The sequence below is a fragment of the Stegostoma tigrinum genome, chromosome 10 (genome assembly GCF_030684315.1).
Source record: "Stegostoma tigrinum isolate sSteTig4 chromosome 10, sSteTig4.hap1, whole genome shotgun sequence".
Classification (NCBI taxonomy): domain Eukaryota; kingdom Metazoa; phylum Chordata; class Chondrichthyes; order Orectolobiformes; family Stegostomatidae; genus Stegostoma; species Stegostoma tigrinum.
The window spans coordinates 56,581,996-56,601,762 of NC_081363.1; positions in this window are offsets into that span (position 1 = coordinate 56,581,996).

The window sequence follows — 19,767 nt, forward strand, 5'->3', positions numbered from 1 at the left end:
CCAGCTGATAGCTGCAGGGGACAAGAGAGAGGAAACATCACACCCAATGATAAAAATACATTCACAGTGCCATTAAAGGAGCATTAGCACATCAATGAACATTTGTTTGTTGGGACATGGAAGTTTCAGCATTTTTGACGAGCAATTCTGGTTCTTGCCAGAGAGAGCCAAGATCTTTCCCTTGTGTGGCTGTGGAGACAAATGTTGGGCATGTCGCCACTTGTCCTTTTTTTTCATTCATTAATGGGATGAGGACGTTGCTGGCTAGGCAGCATTTATTGTTCATCCCTAATTCTATTCAGCAGTTCAGAGTCAATCACATTGCAGTGGGTCTGGAGTCACACGTAGGCCAGACCAGGTGAGTATGGCCGCTTCCTTCCCTAAAGGACATTAGTGAGCCAGATGGGATTTTCCCCCAAAGTGGATCCATGGTCATTGTTAGACTCTTAATTCCAGATATTTATTGAATTCAAATCCCACCATCTGCTGTGGCCGGATTTGAACCCAGGTCCCCAGAATGTTATCTGCGTCTGTGGATTAACAGTTCAGCGATAATGCCACTAGGTCATCTTCCTAGCTCTTTCAGTCCTACACACAACCATCCACCAGAGCCTCCAGGTCCTTGCTTGCAAAGCAGATTACCAACTTTTCTTTGCCCGTCAAGCCCGATGCAAATGTCTGAAATTGGTGCTCTGGCTTGGTGCGCAATGGCTTTTTAAATATGATGCTAATACCAGGCATCCCACAATATCTCGACAGCAGCAAGAGCTTCCACACATGGTGAGTAGGAGAATCTGGCTGGCATTGGATAAGAAGGGTAATCATAGCAATATTTTTAAATGTTAGAAGATCAACCTAATGTTTGAGTCGATTCCTTGATACAGAGACTTGAGTTCATGTCATCCTGCCAACTGCCGGTAAAACAAGTGACGAGTTCTTACATAGGAGTTGGCACTCAGGTACAAAATATGATTTCATGAAGTGATAAGGTTCAGTGGGATATCCAAATTTTATATGAGGTCTGGTTTGTCTCATCCAACAAGACAATGACCAGACTCTCTTGACAAATGTAGGAAGTGTCCTACAAGAGGATTGGGCTAAAATGTTAGGGATCAAATTATTCAGAGAAACCCAAAGTGCACCACCACACTTCCACAGCAACATGTATAGAAGAGCTAGCAATATTAGATTAGATTAGATTGGATTCCCTACAGTGTGGAAACAGGCGCTTCGGCCCAACAAGTCCATACTGCCCTTTGAAGCATCCTACCCAGACCCATCCCCCTATGACCCTCATACCCCTGAACACTACGGGCAATTTTAGCATGGCCAATCCACCTAGCCTGTACATCTTTGGACTGTGGGAGAAAACCAGAGCACCCGGAGGAAACACATGCAGACACGGGGAGAATGTGCAAACTCCACACAGACAGTCGCCCCAAGGTTGGAATTGAACCTGGTCCCTGGTGCCGTGAGACTGCAGTGCTAACCACTGAGCCACCGTGCCGCCCATTTAGAAACTTGTAAAGTTCCAAAGTTGTAACTGTGTCACTGAAGTCCAAAATGTAACGACAACAGTACTGTTTACAATGCCAGTCAGACGGTGCATGTGGTGAGCTTAACACCGTGTGGATGCCATCAAAAAGCTGGAGTCTTTATCTCCATCATAGCAATATAATCACAAAAGGAATGGGCAACTTATGCAATGTGTCAAAGTTAACACTCCATTCATAAGGTATTCACATTCCACAATAAATGCAGAGTGATAGTATACCATTTACAACACATAGGGAACTCTGCCCTCATTAAGAGTATACGTGGGAGAGCCACCATTAGTCTTGCAGCAAGCTGTCTTCAAGGTGAAAGGAAAACATCTTGACGTGAGAAAAACCAACATTCCAAAGGCTTGTTTGTCAGAGAGTTGTTATTTTTCTAAATTTGAAATTATTTTTCTTTCAACAATGAAATGCACATTAGAGTTTACAAAATACCCTTGAAAATCCTGAACATACAGTAAATCCATCATGGTTTGAAATATAAAATCAATATATTCCCATCCTCACAAAATATAGTTTTCTCTCTGGAGTAAAGTAGCCATTTTGCAATTAAACCAGAAACCTTTCCTCCTCCGAAAATGACATGGCTCATTACTTCAACAATCTTCCCGCTGAATCCTATTTGGAAAACGTAGGTGTAATTGTGACTGATGCCTGGATGTGCCTCAATTATGTACATCAGTGTTCTGTGATCAGTTTTTAGAGCCTACAAGACAGAGTGCATGCCAAGGATGTTCTACTCAATAAAATCTGGTACTTAGGGAAAGTAGGCCCAAAATGTTCGTTCAAAATTATTTACTCAAATAAGAACTAAGTGCACTAAATGCAGTGAATATCTGAAATATAAACGGAAATGCTGGAGAAACTGAGCAGGTCTGGCAGCATCTGGAATTAATATTTCAAATTGACTATGACTTCTTCACAATTAAGTGTCTAAAATTATTACTGTGGAGCCCCGAATAACCAAACTCTACAAAAATAATGTGAGCTCTTGAGGATATTGTACCCCCCCACCCCTGTCAAACCCCTGATTTCCCTCTTCCAGGATGACTTTCTCTTGTTATCACTCTTTCCTTCTCAAGCCACCTATCAGAACTCTGAGGATCGGTCACCGGGCCTGAAATTTTAGCTCTGAATTTTCTTCACTGATGCTTTTCCAGCCACTTCTGTTTTAGTTCCTGATTTACAGCATCCGCAGTTCTTTTGGTTTCTATTTTAACTTCAGCAGGATGCCAGTTTGGGGAATATAACTCGTGAGCAGCACGTTCATGAGGAGCTGCTTTCAAAATGAATCGGGTTAACTTTCAAATTGCCAGGCTGCCAAACAGCCTATTGAACAGTTGAAGTCGTTATAAAAAATGACCACCAAATGGGGGATCAGAGCATGGAACTAACTGTGAACATGTATCCCAGCACTGACACTGGAGAAGACAGCAGAGAGAAAATGTTTGAACTGAAATATGTTTCTGGAGTTTCTCTTTTTGCCATTGTTTGGTTTATTTCTCCATAATTCTTGTGGCTTCATTCAGAAACTTCTTCAGGGAAGGAACTTTGGATGCTCATTCATCTAAACGCCACAGAATCAAATGCTGGAATCTTTCCCATTTTATAGGCTGTTATTTAGATAGGGAGGAAACAGCAAAGGTAATGTCCCTGCGCTCTTGAATACTCATAAAAGTAGCTCATTTTACACAATATACCTTTGCTTGACTTGTAATTTATAACAGTAAGCGTTAATGTGAGAATGTCGCAGCTCAGGAGGTTTGAAATTAGACAACCTGGTCTCATTAGCCTAGCAGTCTGACCCAGTGTGAACTATGGAGTAATTTACCATAAGATTCTCATTTTGTAGTACTGTTGCTGGTTGTAAATGAAGCGCAGCAATTTATTGTAGCACCTCAAGGAGTCAAGAATATAATGTGTGAAGCACATAAAAAGATCTTTCTTCACATTCATTAACACCTAGATCCTAGGGTTGTTCAGTTTCTCGCTAATGAAGGAGGGATCTTAAATCTGAAGCTTTCCAAGGTGTGAAGAAGGCCTCTTCACGCCATTAGATAACAGATGAGTGAAATCGGTAAAGGTCACTAACAAAACAGCAGATGGTAATGTGAAGAAAGAACAAAAAGAGACATTAGAAATGAATCCTAGAAAATGAACAGCACATTTTCAACAGCAATCAACTGCTCCCCCTTGTCCATATGTACAGTTCAATTTGTCAACAAGAAAGGAATATCTGCCCTTTTCTATGAACAACCCACTTGGAAGTGCTCCAGTGCTCTGTCTTAACAAAATCAATTCTTATTTCTTCAGCCTTGATCTGATCTGGCTTCAGGCATTAAGGTGGGCTTATTTCTAGACAAAGTCATCTGCTGTCTGTAAAACAAAGCCTTTTGGAGCTTTGGCCAGCTTTGCACGCAATAAAATAACAAGAGCTGTGAAGGCTAGAGGCACATATGCCAGGATGTAAGACTGAAGTCCCCTACTATCTGCGTTGAAATGAAGCCTAATCATGACTGTATCCATTCAATTAAATAAAAAAAATCTGCAGACGTTAAAGCAAATCTTGAAGTTAAGCTATTAAAGATAAATTGGATAAAACTTAAAGATAATGGTTCCTCCTAAAATTTGTGATGTTCTTAGTTTTAAATCCTAAACGTACAACTTATTTTTATGATTAAACTCATTGAAATCATAAACAATTGAGTGATATAAGATCAATCGCCCTTTTTACAAATCTTTATGGTTTTCATTGACACTTGAATTAACGTTCACATGGTTAGTCTCATTAAATGCATACATCCAAAGTTAGAAATAAACATTAATTTTGGATGAGTGTTTATTCACAATAAGGCGACACTTTTTATAACTCCACAAAAATGAATTTAAAAATACAATAAATAGATAGAGGTCACATTTTCAGTATTCAGCATCCACAATTAGCTGAAGTTTAGTTCATTAGTCTAACGATCTTTGAGCTACATTTTCACATATGATATGAGAAGAAATCTTTTGACCTAAGTTAATTCAACTATAACTGAATAAAATATAGAAGTTTTCCTATTCCATTGCAAAATCATTCAACGAGTAAGCAATTATAGGAGGCAAAGAAGCAAACTATACTTTTAGATGTTCAATGTGTTAACGGTTAATGTTTGTAGTTATTGAGGGATAATACTAACTAATTATTCACCTGTGAGTTAATAGCTTTCCTTGTGTTGAAATAGAGCTTCTATCATTTATTCAATGCAGCAGTGAATGGGAAACTATCTGATCCCTTCTCAGAGTTCCTTCCAACATTGAAATGACCTGAAGCCTAGAAATTCAACAGTAAAATCATCCTCTCATGTATAGACAATATTGTCAGAGGTACACTTTAAAAACACGTATAATTATTTAATACACATGCAAATTTCCTGCAAAGTTCATCTACAGTGATTTAAATGGATTATTTAGAACCAGGAATCAGACAGAAAAACATTTTCTTCATTGGATTTGATTTGATTTGATTTGGCTTATTTATTATAATGTGTATTTTGTTACAAAATAAAATGAAAAGTATTGTGCAGTATTGCCACTCTATGGTGTCGTCACACTCTTAAAACATAGAAAACTAAATCAAAACATAGAACATAAAGACAAAAAAAAAGAAATAAGGAAAAATGTTCAGCTTTACAGTCCTTTTTGTTATGTGCTTTGCCATGGGCCAAGGACCTGGTGGCTAGGCCGTTCACCGCTCTGCCACTGGAATGAAAGTCGCTATTCTTCAGTGCCATCTCGCCCCTACCATGTCCTTCCCCACTATGAGTTCTCACTAGACCTCACCAATGTAGATGCCACCAATGCCACCGGGTACTGCACCAGCCCAAACCTGACTCCACCACTGCTACAAGCCTACTTCAGGCCCACCTTGCCAATGCAGCCGCTGTCAATGCTGCTGGGCCTCGTACCGGGCTCAAACCAACCTCCGCCGACACATCCATGAATCTCCACTGGATGCAGATGATGCCAGGAACCCAAACTTGCTTCTGCCACAGCAACCATGAGTAAGCACTAGCACTGCCTACTCGACGCAGAAGCCACTGGGAACCCAAACCTGCCTCCAATGCTGCCGCTACGAATCCACGCTGGGCCCACTTGCCAGCGCTGATACAATCGCCGTGGCTGAGCTCTTCAACAGTAAGTGAGTAAAATAACAGAGGAAAGACAAAAAAAAACAACTAAAGAAAGAAAATAAAGAGATGAAAAGAAAAGTGGTCAGAGTGGACAAGCCTGAAGCCCTATTTCACCGCCATCTTACCTCCTATGGAACTTGTGAGATGCTGAAAAAATGTCTGTATAAAATTGTTTGTAAGTGCATATGAACAGTTGCTTGACATGTGCTTAACACGAATTATGAAACAAATGATCACACATGGGTAAAATCTGTTTCCTTCTAAGTAAAATAACATGTTGTCAAGAACTTAGCATATGAATGGATGAACATACAAATTAAGAGCAAAAGTAAGTTACTGTGCCTCTCAAGCCTCCTTCTCCATTCAGTAAGATCACGGCTCATCTAAAGACTCCACGTTCCTTGTTTTATTGTAGCATAAATTCTACACCAGAAAGCTCTGAACCTTTAAGACAGTAACTTGACATCATTCCAGAATAAAGGTACCCACCCTTGCCTTCAGCCACCCTCTTGGTGTCATGGAGTAAGTGTCAGTCAGTCAGCTATGTATATGTCATGTCATTGTCAGCAACCACTTGGTAACGAATATGATTGTCCACTCTGACCACTTTTCTTTTCATCTCTTTATTTTCTTTCTTTAGTTGTTTTTTTTTGTCTTTCCTCTGTTATTTTACTCACTTACTGTTGAAGAACAGGAAATTCTACGTCACTGGCCATGGGCTCTCTGGGTCCTTGCATGGCTGATGATTCCAATCCCGGACCAGATCTCCAACCATATATTCTGCAGGTGTGCTGGAAGGTGGAACTTAACCTTGAGATCACTAGCATTTCTTTCCCCGGTTCCTTTTGTGGTACTTCTTCTTTGCTGCTAAGTGTGCTCAAAGAATGTGCCCCTTCATACTTCAGGTTCCTCTAAGTCAGCTTCATTTGAACAAGAATCTCTCATGTGCCAAAATCTATGTTGCATTTCTTGAAGGGAGCCTTCAGGGAATCTTTGAAACACTTCCTTTGTCCTCCTCTAGTTTGAGTGCCTTCCTCAAGCTGGACAAAGATGATTTGCTCTGGCAGTCAGAACCCAGGCATCCAAAGCATGTGGTCAGCCCAGGGGAGTGGCTCCAGATGGAAATGACAGAAAGTGGTCCACCGCCTCTGGCTCTCAGCCTTAGTATCATCGTACAGCTGGGGCCCCTGACATCATCCTCACCTTCCTAAGTGCCTATTCCATAAACCACACAGGCTTCACATTTTCACAGGTTGTCACCCATGCAGTGCACATGCATCCACATGCCATATGACAAGGCTGGGCATGCACAGCATAATGCCACTGAATTACAGAAATGCCAGGATGGTAGTGATGGCTCCCTTAAACTCAGTGCCAATGCCTGTGGTGAAAGGGCACTTTTGTCTGCAAATGGATCATACTCTGGGTTGTGATTTGGTCACATGCAACACAGATGTTCTTCAGACAAGCAATAAGCTGAATTCATCAAGCACGTGCTGTGGTTTCCTTGATGAGTTTGCTCAATCTCTAGCATATTTGGGAGGATGAATATTAATGAGACATATTGTGGCACATTAAGGGGTTAAATAAGCTTTAATCCCTGTCAATTGTATTATAGCTGCAAAGCAAGAATTGCACCATGTCATTTGTGAATGGCATAAAAGATGGAATGAGATGATATCAATATTGAGCTGGGCTTCACCAGACTTCTCATCCAATTCTGCCCCACATCTTGCCATAGCCTGTGAATCTGATCTCTATATGTGTATGCCTATGATATCATCATTACATAAAAAGTTAGCCAGTGACCAGTGGATTTCCACAGGGATCAGTGCTGGGCCCAAAACTATTCACATTATACATAAACAATCTAGACGAAACAACTGAGGGCATTGTTACTAAGTTTGCAGATGTCATAATTGTAGGTGGAGGGACAGGTAATGTTGAGGCAGCATGGAGGCTGCAAAAGGACTTGGACAGGTTAGGACAGTGGGCAAAGAAATGGCAGGTGCAAAACAATGTGGGCAAGTGTGAGGTTATGCATTTTGGTGGAAGCATAGATGAGTAGACTATTCTCTAAATGGGGAAAGGCTTCAGAAATTTAAAGCTCAAAGTGACAAGAGTTCTAGTTCTGGATTTTCTTAAGGTAAATACGTAGTTCAGTTGGCAGTTGGGAAGGCAAATGTAATATTAGATAAAAACTGAAAGAACTACAGATGTTGTAAATCAGGCACAAAAACAAAGTTGCTGGAAAAGCTCAGCAGATCTGGCAGCATCTGTGAAGGAAAAAATGTTAACACTTCGGGTCCGGTGAACCTTCCTGCGAACTGCCACGTTAGCATTCATTTCAAGAGCAGAGATGTACTGCTGGGGCTGTATGTGTTTCTGGTCAGACTGCATTTGGAGTATTGTGAGCAGTTTTGGGCTGTGTACTTAAGGCAGAATGTGCTGCCATTTTAGAGGGGTGCAGAAGAGTTTTACAAGAATGGTCCCAGGAATGGATAGATTGTCAAATGAGGAGCAGTTGAGAACTCTGGATCAGTACTCGATGGAGTTAGAAGGATGAGGGAGAAGCTCATTGAAATGTACAGAATACCAAGATGCCTGAGTAGAGTGGATTTGGCGAAGATGTTTCCACTAGTTGGAGAGACTAGGACCTGAAGTATAGCCTCAGATGCTATCCTTTACATCTGAGATGAGGAGGAATTTCTTCAGCCAGAGGGTGGCTAACCTGTGGAACTCTTTGCCACAGATCATCATGGAGCTCAAGTCATTGAGCATCTTTAAGGTTCTTGATTAGTAAGGGGATCAAGGGATACAGGAAGAAGGCAGAGCATGGTGGGGAGAAATATATCAGCCATGATCGAATGATGGAATAGAGTCAATGGTCTGACTGGCCTAACTCTGCTCCTTCATTTTATGGTTTTATGTCCCTTTAACTATCAGAACAACTTTTTGCATTGGTCATTATCACATTTCTTTCTGTGTACAAATTGACTGCGGGTTTTCCTCCATTAGCATAGTGATGGCTCATCAAAGGTACTTCATTGTCAATAAAATGCTTTGAGATGTCTGATGTTCTTGAAAGGTACTGTATGATGTTACATAGATGCAAATCTCTTTTCAAATAATATTGTCCTGCGGGAATTTTTTATGGTGTATGAAAATAGAGCAAGCTTTCATTGTATTTTTTAGTTTTCCCCTCAGTCAATCACATTCCGCGTTTGATCTTATAATACAGGTTGCGAATCTACATTGATCGGCTTTTGTTCTGTCCATCACATGGATGAACTATGATTTGCTACCAGCCAGTAATAATGTCAAGAATAGAATTATATTTGTGTGTGTCCAGCTTAAACTCCACTACACTAGGACTAACATCAATGTGTCATGCCTGGATAGAACTCACTTCCAAGGGCGATCAAAAATCTGCTCCTGGTGTTTGTGGTTAGTTTTTCTACTTGTAGTCTGTATGTATTGAGTAGGGTGAAAGCAATCTAGGTTCTAAGTATAGAGATCACTTGCTCCTATGCTATGATTTTGTGAAGATCTCGGTATTTGGATCCTAGATTACATTTTACAATACTCAATGCACACAGAGAAAACTGAGTAATAACAATAGGAACCAGGAATTCACTGAGGAGAGGGGTATCCGAAGGAGTCTGATTGACAACAGAAGTTGCTGGAAAAGCTCAGCAGGTCTGGCAGCATCTGTGAAGAAAAAGATCAGGGTTAGCGTTTCGCGTCCGGTGACTCTTCCTCAGAATGACATCCTGTTGTGTCTGAGAGGCAGACTTAGGCTGAAGACTGGCCTATCTTCTTCAGAAACATTCCTGACTTGGCTGGATGGTAGATCTGGAATGCTAGAAATCGCCATTAGACCAGTTTTATTCATGCTGTTAGGCCCTGAAGTCCTTAACCTTCAGCTCCCTCCACTCACCCATGTCCCCTACATGCCCCTTCATGTCTCTTGTGACTCTTTCATAGCCCCTTGGCCCCTCACCTAGTATGCACAAGGCGCACAACTGATAACACACATAACAACCCTGGTTTTGCTAGCTCGCTTTGTTGCAGGGTCAGACAGGCATCTCATGCATTGACACACCTTACTTGTTATTGCTCTTAGATTGCTTTCTGACCATTCACTTATTTTATGTTTACCTGGAGGCTGCCAGCTTTGGTATAATTCACATTGCTATCTTACCACACACGGATTGATTTAAGTATTTTCTGATGAAGGGTCTAGGCCCGAAACATCAGCTTTTGTGCTCCTAATATGCCGCTTGGCCTGCTGTGTTCATCTAGCTCTACACTTTGTTATCTTGGATTCCCCAGCATCTGCAGTTCCCATTATCTCTATATACCATCCGGCGTGACCATGACTTACTCTGCTGAAGCCATGATCATTCAGCCCCACAATCCATCAGTTGTGTGTTCTCTGACATCATCATTATGGGAGGTGCTATTTACACACTCCCAAATATTAGCCATTACAAACTCCAGTATCATAGGATCATAGAGTTATATAGCATGGAAACAGACACTTTGAAGAAAAAGTCCTTGGCTATTCATCCTATCTATATTCCTCATTATTTTATTAACCTCTATATGGTAATCCTTTGGCTTCCAATGCTCCAGGGATAAAAGCCCCAGCCTATCCAACCTCTCCCTCTAGCTCAAACACTCCAGTCCCAGCAACATCATTGTAAATCTTTTCTGCACCACACATGATACCACTAGTTACTAGTAAGGACCGCAACTTGCCCCCACAGTGGTCGAGAACGCCCTTGACCGCATCTCCCGCATTTCCCGCAACACATCCCTCACACTGCCCTCCCCTCCACAACCGCCTAAAGAGGATCCCCCTCATTCTCACACACCACCCCACCAACCTCCGGATACAACGCATCATCGTCCGACACTTCCGCCATCTACAATCCGACCCCACCACCCAAGACATTTTTCCATCCCCACCCTTGTCTGCTTTCCGTAGAGACCACTCTCTCCGCAACTCCCTTGTTCGCTCCACACTGCCCTCCAACCCCACCAGGCACCTTCCTCTGCAACCACAGGAAGTACTACACTTGCCTCCACACCTTCTCCTCACCCCTATCCCAGGCCCCAGGATGACTTTCCATATTAAGCAGAGGTTCACCTGCACACCTGCCAATGTGGTATACTGTATCCATTGTAGCTTCCCCTACATTGGGGAAACCAAGCAGAGGCTTGGGGAACGCTTTGCAGAACAACTCCACTCGGCTCGCAATAAACTACTGCACCTCCCAGTCGCGAACCATTTTAACTCCCCCTCCCATTCTTTAGATGACATGTCCATCATGGGCCTCCTGCAGTGCCACAATGATGCCACCCGGAGGTTGCAGGAACAGCAACTCATATTCCGCTTGGGAACCCTGCAGCCCAATGATATCAATGTGGACTTCACCAGCTTCAAAATCTCCCCCTTCCCCACCGCATCCCAAAACCAGCCCAGTTTGTCCCCTCCCCCCACTGCATCACACAACCAGCCCAGCTCTTCCCCTCCCCCCACTGCATCCCAAAACCAGCCCAGCCTGTCTCTGCCTCCCTAACCTGTTCTTCCTCTCACCCATCCCTTCCTCCCACCCCAAGCTGCACCTCCATTTCCTACCTACTAACCTTATCCCACCTCCTTGACCTGTCTGTCTTCCCTGGACTGACTATCCCCTCCCTACCTCCCCACCTATACTCTCCTCTCCACCTATCTTCTTTTCTCTCCATCTTCGGTCCGCCTTCCCCTCTCTCTCCCTATTTATTCCAGAATCCTCTCCCCATCCCCCTCTCTGATGAAGGGTCTATGCCTGAAACGTCAGCTTTTGTGCTCCTGAGATGCTGCTTGGCCTGCTGTGTTCATCCGGCTTCACACTTTATTATCTTGGATTCTCCAGCATCTGCAGTTCCCATTATCACTTGTAGATTCTTACCTCTTGCCATAAGGAACCCTCATCCATCTTCAGTCCACTGCTGATTTGATTAGCAACTTTAACATTAACATTGAGAAATGAACATTTCACCTCCCTCACAATTACATTGCACAGCCTGCCTTATTTAGTGCCTCTAAGAGAAGCAGTAGATTCTGCTCCTTGGACTTCCTGCTGTTGGACCATCAATGTGAATTAAGAAGCTAAACTCCATGTCTGCAGCTCAGAGGAGGCATTTACCCTACTTGATCTGTGGCCACCTCGTTGATGCAGTAATCAAGCTGAAGCTCATTATCATGTTGTCATTCCATAAACTTCTGCTTTAATATTTTTCTCCAATTTTCTTTAACAGATGTAATTGTCTTTGCCTCCACAATTACCTCACAATGGCAAAACGTTCCATGCTCTTACTGCTGCTGGGCAAAGAGTTTTCTTTTAACTACCTCAGCACTAAATTAGCAACATTTTAAATTCGGTAAAGCTCCCATTACTCATTTCTCAACCTGAATAAATAATCTTTTTCAATTCACTTTATTAAAATCCTCCAAAATTTTAACAAACATTTGGGCCAATGTTGGTTGATTAAGAAAAGCTGATGTGGATTTGTTAAGGGAAAATTGTATTCAACTGTCTTCATTTTCGATGGGGTGAGAAAGAGAAGGTTGTTGAGGGTAATGTTGATATGGTGTGCATGGCCTTCAGAAGGCACCTCATACAGAGTCAACTTGTGGGCAAAATTATAGCTCATGGAATCAAAGGGACAGTATAGAGATGTGTGTAAAATGGGCTGAGTGACAGGAAACAGAGTACAATGGTGACTTGATGTCTTTTGAATTGGAGAAAGGTTTATAATTGAGTTCCCCAGGGGTCGGTGTTGGGACCCTTGTACTTCCTGATATACATTAATAGTCTAAATCTTGATGTAAATGGTACAATTTTAAAATTTATGGATAATTTTAAACCTGGAAACACAGTGAACTGTAAAGAAGATTATGTATAACTTCAGAAGGATCAAAAGAGCTTGTTGGGATAGGTGGTAAAGTTGCTGTTGAAATTAATGCAATGAAGTATGAAGTGATTCATATTGGTAGGGTGAATATGGAGAGTGAATATTAAATCAATAGTACAATGCTAAAGAGTGCCCAGGAGCAGAGGGGCCTGTGCATATGTGTATAAATTATTGAAGATGGCAGGACAGATTGAGAGTGTGGTTAAGAAAATATGCAGTATTAATTAATAGGGCCATCAAGTATAAGACCATGAAAGTTATGTGAAATTTGTGAAATGATGTGAAAGTCTCAACTGGAGTACTATTCCAGATCTAGGTGTCACACTTTAGGATAGCTCAGGGCTGAACAAGAAGAAAGTAGCATGCTGACATTGGCACCCACTTTGTTACATAACCCTGCCTTGGCTTCAATATCAGCAGTTAACCATAAAAATTATCTCCTCTTCCTCCACCTTTCTGTCTAGGCATTCAGGAACAGATTTTACAACCACCGCATTAGTAAATTCAATCATAATTCCCCATTTACCACATCTTGCCTTTCCTTTGTCTCTGATACCACAGCATCCACATTTCCCCAGTGCAAAATAAAACTCATGGCAAAACATACATTATAAATCAAGATGGTAGTGAAGTAGGACCCCTCAGCCAAAGCTCAACCGCTCCGTTTGTTTTGTTTTCTTTTTTTACTTTCTCTTTTTGTGCTTTTATTCCCCTTCTTCCTTCTTACCGTCCATCCTTGGCTCCAGTGTAGACTCCCGGTCTTAAGGTGAAGCCAGTGCAGACTCATAGACTCCCAGCCTCAAGGTGAATCTAGAGCAGACTCCCAGCACTCATGCTCTTGAGCCTCGTGGTGAAGCCTAGTGTAAGGCCTAGTGGCTAGGTGCTGGTGCAGACTGGGTTAAAAGATTGTTATTCTGAGCTTTTGTATTTCTTTATTTTTCTAATTTATTCCTGCGATTTTGTACTTTTGTACATAAGATGGCGCAAAGGTCTGTGATGTTGATTTTTTTATTTCTTTACTTTTCCAATGTTCTTCCTGAGGAACTGTGCTTAAGAATTGTACCTAAGATGGCTCCGTAAAAGTGGCAAGTTGTAAACTTTTCATGGTATTCATCTGAGTACATGTGACAATAAGGCTAATTCTAATTCTAATTTGAAATCAAACAACCATGTTGCAAGTAGAAGTCAATGAATTATCTTTGTGCATTCTCTTAGTGCATACTTTGTGGATGGCTTTGCACCCACTCATGCTCCATCCCAAAACCACTCTAATGGCTACAGCTTGGCAGATGGAAAGCTGATGACTTCTCATGGAGCAAGTATAGACTCCCAAGAAGGATGGGCTTCAGACTGCATCAACTCAATGTGGGTGCAAATAACCTAAGCTAATTGGTTGATAGGAAACAACAAGTTCAGTTCTGGAAGGACAACTGTTGACATTTTGAGAGAGGACAACAGATCCGTGCTTCATTGAGCCATATTCTCAGCATTCCTAATAATCTCATGGAAGGCAGATTGCTGGATGGGAATGTGCATTGGCAGCAGTGTGAGCTTACATGGCATCAGTCTGCACTTCCACTGCAGCATAAATACTATCGAAGTTTCTGTTTGTGCTGTGATGGAAATTGATACACTTATCATCAGATATTATCTCATTTTTAAAAAAAAAACTATCTACCTTAGCCTTAAGTGCAGTCAATGATAGGGCATTATCTACAATAGACTGGGGGTAGAAAATTCTAAAGATTCACAATCATTTGAATGAAGATTCACCTCCATTACCTTTAGTCCAATTGGTGCTGGTGGCCTCACTAATGGTTTTTCCCACAATGGCTGAACCATCCCCTCTATGGGGATTAGATCATGGAGCTGTGCCTGAACTCCACCCATTACATCCAGCTGCTTTCTGTGAGCCACGTTCTCTTGCATAAGAGTCTGTCAGTGAATATGGTGCTATGTGTCTGGGTCCTACTGCTGTCATGGTTAACATATGCACAAACTGGGAAATGTGGGCATGAAGCTTGCAGCTATGCAAAATGTTTGAGAATGAGGTGAAGCTCTGAATCTTGGATATCAGTAGAGATTGTTGGTATGTGAGCGATGGGGGTGTGGTACATTCAGCAGTGAGTATTGCTGTTTGCACAGCTCGTAAGATGTGGTGTTTGACAAAACATTTTTTGAGGTCATTCTGTTTAACTTCATAAAACCTCTCATTATTACATATACTTCTAGTCTATTCCCTCTTAACCTTCTCAATTTTAGTCTCAAGAGCCCCCGGTTTCTTTAGCCTCTCCTCTCAATTGAAGCCTTTCATTGCTAGCATCATTTTTGTATCCTTTCTGTAGCCCTGTTATCTATTGAAAACCTTACAGATTATATATGCTGCATTCCTCTATACACTTAATCACTCCTTCACAATTGCCTTAAACAGATCTGTGTTGTATCTCTTTGACTGAATCTTGCATTTCTAAATGGTTACTAGTTATGCCTTTTGTCACAGAATTAATAACACGGATTTTCTATAATGTTATATAATTAGAATTTTAATTGTTTCCATCGAATAAGACTTCAATAGAAAGGATGGTTGGCTGAAGTGATCTACTCCCTTAGCAAAATTGGTTTGAAGTGAGAATATTGTCACAGACACATTTTGAGAAGAAAGTGCAATTAGTTTAATATTTTAAGTTCTATATTGTAAAAACCATAATGAAAATAAGTAGGCAGGATAGTATCCTTGATAAAATGACGTGTTGCTCCTTTGAGATGTATGCAGATTTATTTACTGATGGAATTGTGGTAGGTGAATGAATTAAATCTACATACTACCTGTCTGCAATGAGTATGAAAAGGAAATCCATACTGTCTATGATTTGCTCAAAAAATGTTTACTGTAATCCTTGCAACATCTTTCAAAATTTCTTCCAAAATATTTTCAGTAAAATGTACAAGTATATTTCCTATCAAAATTGAGCAGTGATCATTGTAACATGTAAAGATTGGTCACTGTAGTCTCGGAGGGCCATCGGGCTGCTTTGTTAATAGAGAGAAGCGACTGGAAGTGGTTTAACCTGACAGTCACCATGCCTCAGAAGAGCAGCTGGCTTACACAACAATTTTACACGTGATGTACCAGTGCTGACTTAAAAACACAAGTAAAAAATCATTTTCTTCAGGGTGTGAACTGATGTTTCAGAAATCGCAAATTTACTTCTAAGCAACTGCATAAATTTGTCAGCAGTCAAAGATCACTGTGCCGTTTTATAACTAGATGGTCAATATTAGCCATTGGCAAACATCAATAACTATGCAAGCACATATGTTAAATCAGCCTTTTAAAAATAGTAACTACATGTTTTGGAAATGATCGGCTCCTCCCTGGGTGTCAATAAATATGATAGCACATGTACACTGCAGGTCATCTTCACATTGCCATCAATGCTTTTCATTTCAATTGTCCAAATATACACAACAATGTGTGTAAGTGGCAGGTCTGGCACTGTCTTTTCTAAGTCTGGTCGCTCTGAATTGTTTGATCACACAATGATTCATTTTAAATATGTTAGTTGTATGAAGCCATATTCACATTCCTGTGCTACTGCAAGTATAAATAAGAAGAGAACACCTTATTAGCAGTTTTTGTCTATCTAAATGCTCGCTGATATTTTTATGCTGTCTTGGAATATTGCCAAGTTGTTGTTTAATTTATGAACTAGGTCATCCAAAAAGGCACAGCACCAACCTCTTAATTGCCCTGTCACCACGTTAATTTAGGGGTAAGCAATATTTACTGAATGAATAAATTATTGAAAATTACATAATAAAGGAATATTCTTTCATTGCATCATATAATATACAAATCAAAAGAACAATTTCAATACCTGTGCTTCAGAAAATCTTCCACAAATTAATGGATATGTACTGGATGGCCTCCATTACATTGGGAAAAGAAAGGATTAATTCCCTAATTATATCCATTTATGTCTGCTCTAACCAAGATCTCATCATGTGGTTGCCATGGAACATACTGCTTGTAATTGTTCAGAAGTATTCACTAATTTAATATGAAATGTATGACAATAAATATCTTAGCCACTGAGGAATATTCGATAACAGTGATCATTCACAAATGGTGATAGGTTTGTCTTATAATTTAAGTTCCCCATTCCGAAACTGTTACAGAATCATTTTTGAATTTTGAATCTTATTATCTAATATGAAATGATATTAATATTCTATTAAATTTATGCTATGCAAATATTTCTGAGTCCTTGTTCTTTAAATACTGTCATCTTGGTTTTCTAAGTCAACATAGTTATCAGGAATTTCATTCCTAGCTTAAGCTGGAACTTCTTATCCCCTTACAGTGGAAGACATGAGTAGTATGCCAACAATTAGGGAGAACTAGGGGACAGAGTTGAGTATGGTAGGCATTACAAAAGAGAAAGTGCTAGAAAAGCTAAAAGGTCTAAAAGTTGATAAATCTCCTGGCCCTGATGGGCTACATCCTGGAGTTCTAAGGGAGGTGGCTGAGGAAATAGCGGAGGCTTTGGTCATGATCTTTCAAAAGTCACTGGAGTCAGGGAAAGTCTCAGATGATTTGGAAAATTGCTGTTGTAACACCCTTGTTTAAGAAACGATCAAGGCAAAAGATGGAAAATTAAAGGTCGATTAGCCTAACCTCAGTAGTTGGTAAAATTCTAGAATCCATTGTCAAGGATGAGATTTCTAAATTCCTGGAAGTGCAGGGTCAGATTAGACAAGTCAGCATGGATTTAGTAAGGGGAGGTCGTGCCTGACAAACCTGTTAGAATTCTTTGAAGAGGTAACAAGTATGTTAGACCAGGGAAACCCAGTAGATGTTATCTATTTAGACTTCCAAAAGGCCTTTGATATGGTGCCTCATGGGAGGCTGCTGAGCAAGGTGAGGGCCCATGGTGTTCGAGGTGAGCTAATGGCTTGGTTTGAGGATTGGCTGTCTGACAGAAGGCAGAGAGTTGGGATAAAAGGCTCTTTTTCCGAATGGCAACCGGTGACGAGTGGTGTCCCGCAGGGTTCAGTATTGGGGCCGCAGCTGTTCACCTTATATATTAATGATCTGGATGAAGGGACTGTGGGCACTCTGGCGAAGTTTGCCAATGATACAAAGATAGGTGGACAGGCAGGTAGTACTGAGGAGGTGGGGAAGCTGCAGAAAGATTTAGACAGTTTAGGAGAATGGTCCAGGCTGATGAAATTCAATGTGAGTAAATGTGAGGTTTTGCACTTTGGAAAAAACAATACAGGCATGGGCTATTTTCTAAAAGGTGAGAAAATTCACAAAGCAGAAGTACAAAGGGATCTGGGAGTGTTGGTCCAGGATTCTCTAAAGGTTAACTTGCAGGTAGAGTCCATAATTAAGAAAGCGAAAGTAATGTTGTCGTTTATCTCAAGAGATTTGGAATATAAAAGCAGTGATGTGCTTCTGAGGCTTTATAAAGCTCTAGTTAGGCCCCATTTAGAATACTGTGTCCAATTTTGGGCCCCACACCTCAGGAAGGACATACTAGCCCTGGAGTGTGTCCAGCGGAGATTCACACGGATGATCCCTGGAATGGTAGGTTTAACGTATGATGAACGGCTAAGGATCCTGGGATTGTACTCATTAGAGTTTAGAAGATTATGGGGAGATCTAATAGAAACATAGAAGATAATGTATGTTTAGAAGGGGTGGACACTAGGAAGTTGTTTCCGTTAGGCGGGGAGACTAGGACCCGTGGGCACAGCCTTAAAATTAGAGGGGGTAAATTTAAAAATGAAATGAGATGACATTTCTTCAGCCAGAGAGTGGTGGGCTTGTGGAATTCATTGCCATGGAGTGCAGTGGAGGCCGGGACGTTGGATGCCTTCAAGGCAGAGATCGACAAATTCTTGATCTCAGAAGGAATCAAGGGCTACGGGGAGAGTGCAGGGGAGTGGTGTTGAAATGCCCATCAGCCATGATTTAAATGGCAGAGTGGACTTGATGGGCTGAATGACCCTAGTTCCACTCCTATGTCTTATGGTCTTAAGTTCACAGCTGGAAAGAAAGCTGACCCACAGTGACACAAACTCCACCATGCGGAGGCAGTCCTGAATACAGCCCTGGTCAATCAGGGATCAAACCCCAAATTATTAGCATGTGTTCTGATCCACACTGTTTGTGTAGTCAACTGAGCCAATCAAAATATCCTTGGCCCAAGGAGTCTGAGATGCAATGGTAAAATACACTGCTAGGTGAATATTGTAGCCTAGAGCTATAGTAGAGTCTCCCATTTCTTTCCAGCATATGGCAGATCAGAAACCTCTTCTGTTCTTAGAGACTGCCACTGACATGTGCTAGAAAGCTTTACAAGTTGATACTCAATCTGTTTGGTCACATAATGATCACATCATGTCTTTGAGTAGGATTTAAACCTGGACCTCTAGCTCAGAGACAGGATCTAGACTGATATTGACAGAAAACAATTTACAGTTAGTAGATACTTAGTAGATCGCTGATGGAAATACTCACAGCGAGTCTAAGGATTTGCTGTCTTATTATAAAGGAAGTATGATGTTATGTGGCAGCCAATGTATGAAACAAAGATAGCTGGAAATCCATCATTAAATTTAAATTGAATATCACAAGAAAGAGTTCAGCAGCTGATGTTGTTGAACAATTGATGTGGAATCTAGTAATCAGTGGATAATGACAATATTTAACAGGTAGCCAACAACCTTATTGATTACATTAACTCGAGATTAAAAGCACCTTTATGTGGTGAATTATGAATTTTAAAAAATAATTACCTTTCTTCAATTCTTCATTTCAGATGCATATAAACAGGATTATTTCTGTTTGTTACTGTCATCTACTTCAACAAACCATTATCTTCAATCTCCAGAACTTCAAACTCTGGCCATTAACTCCGTCCATTCAGCTGGCAGCCCATCAGTGGGGCTATGTTCCTTTCAAGCCCAGGGCTTTGGTTTGTGAAATGGATCAGCAGGTCTTTCTCTCGCCATCTTCTCATTGATGATGGTGAAGATCCATGCAGACCATTTGTTTGGAA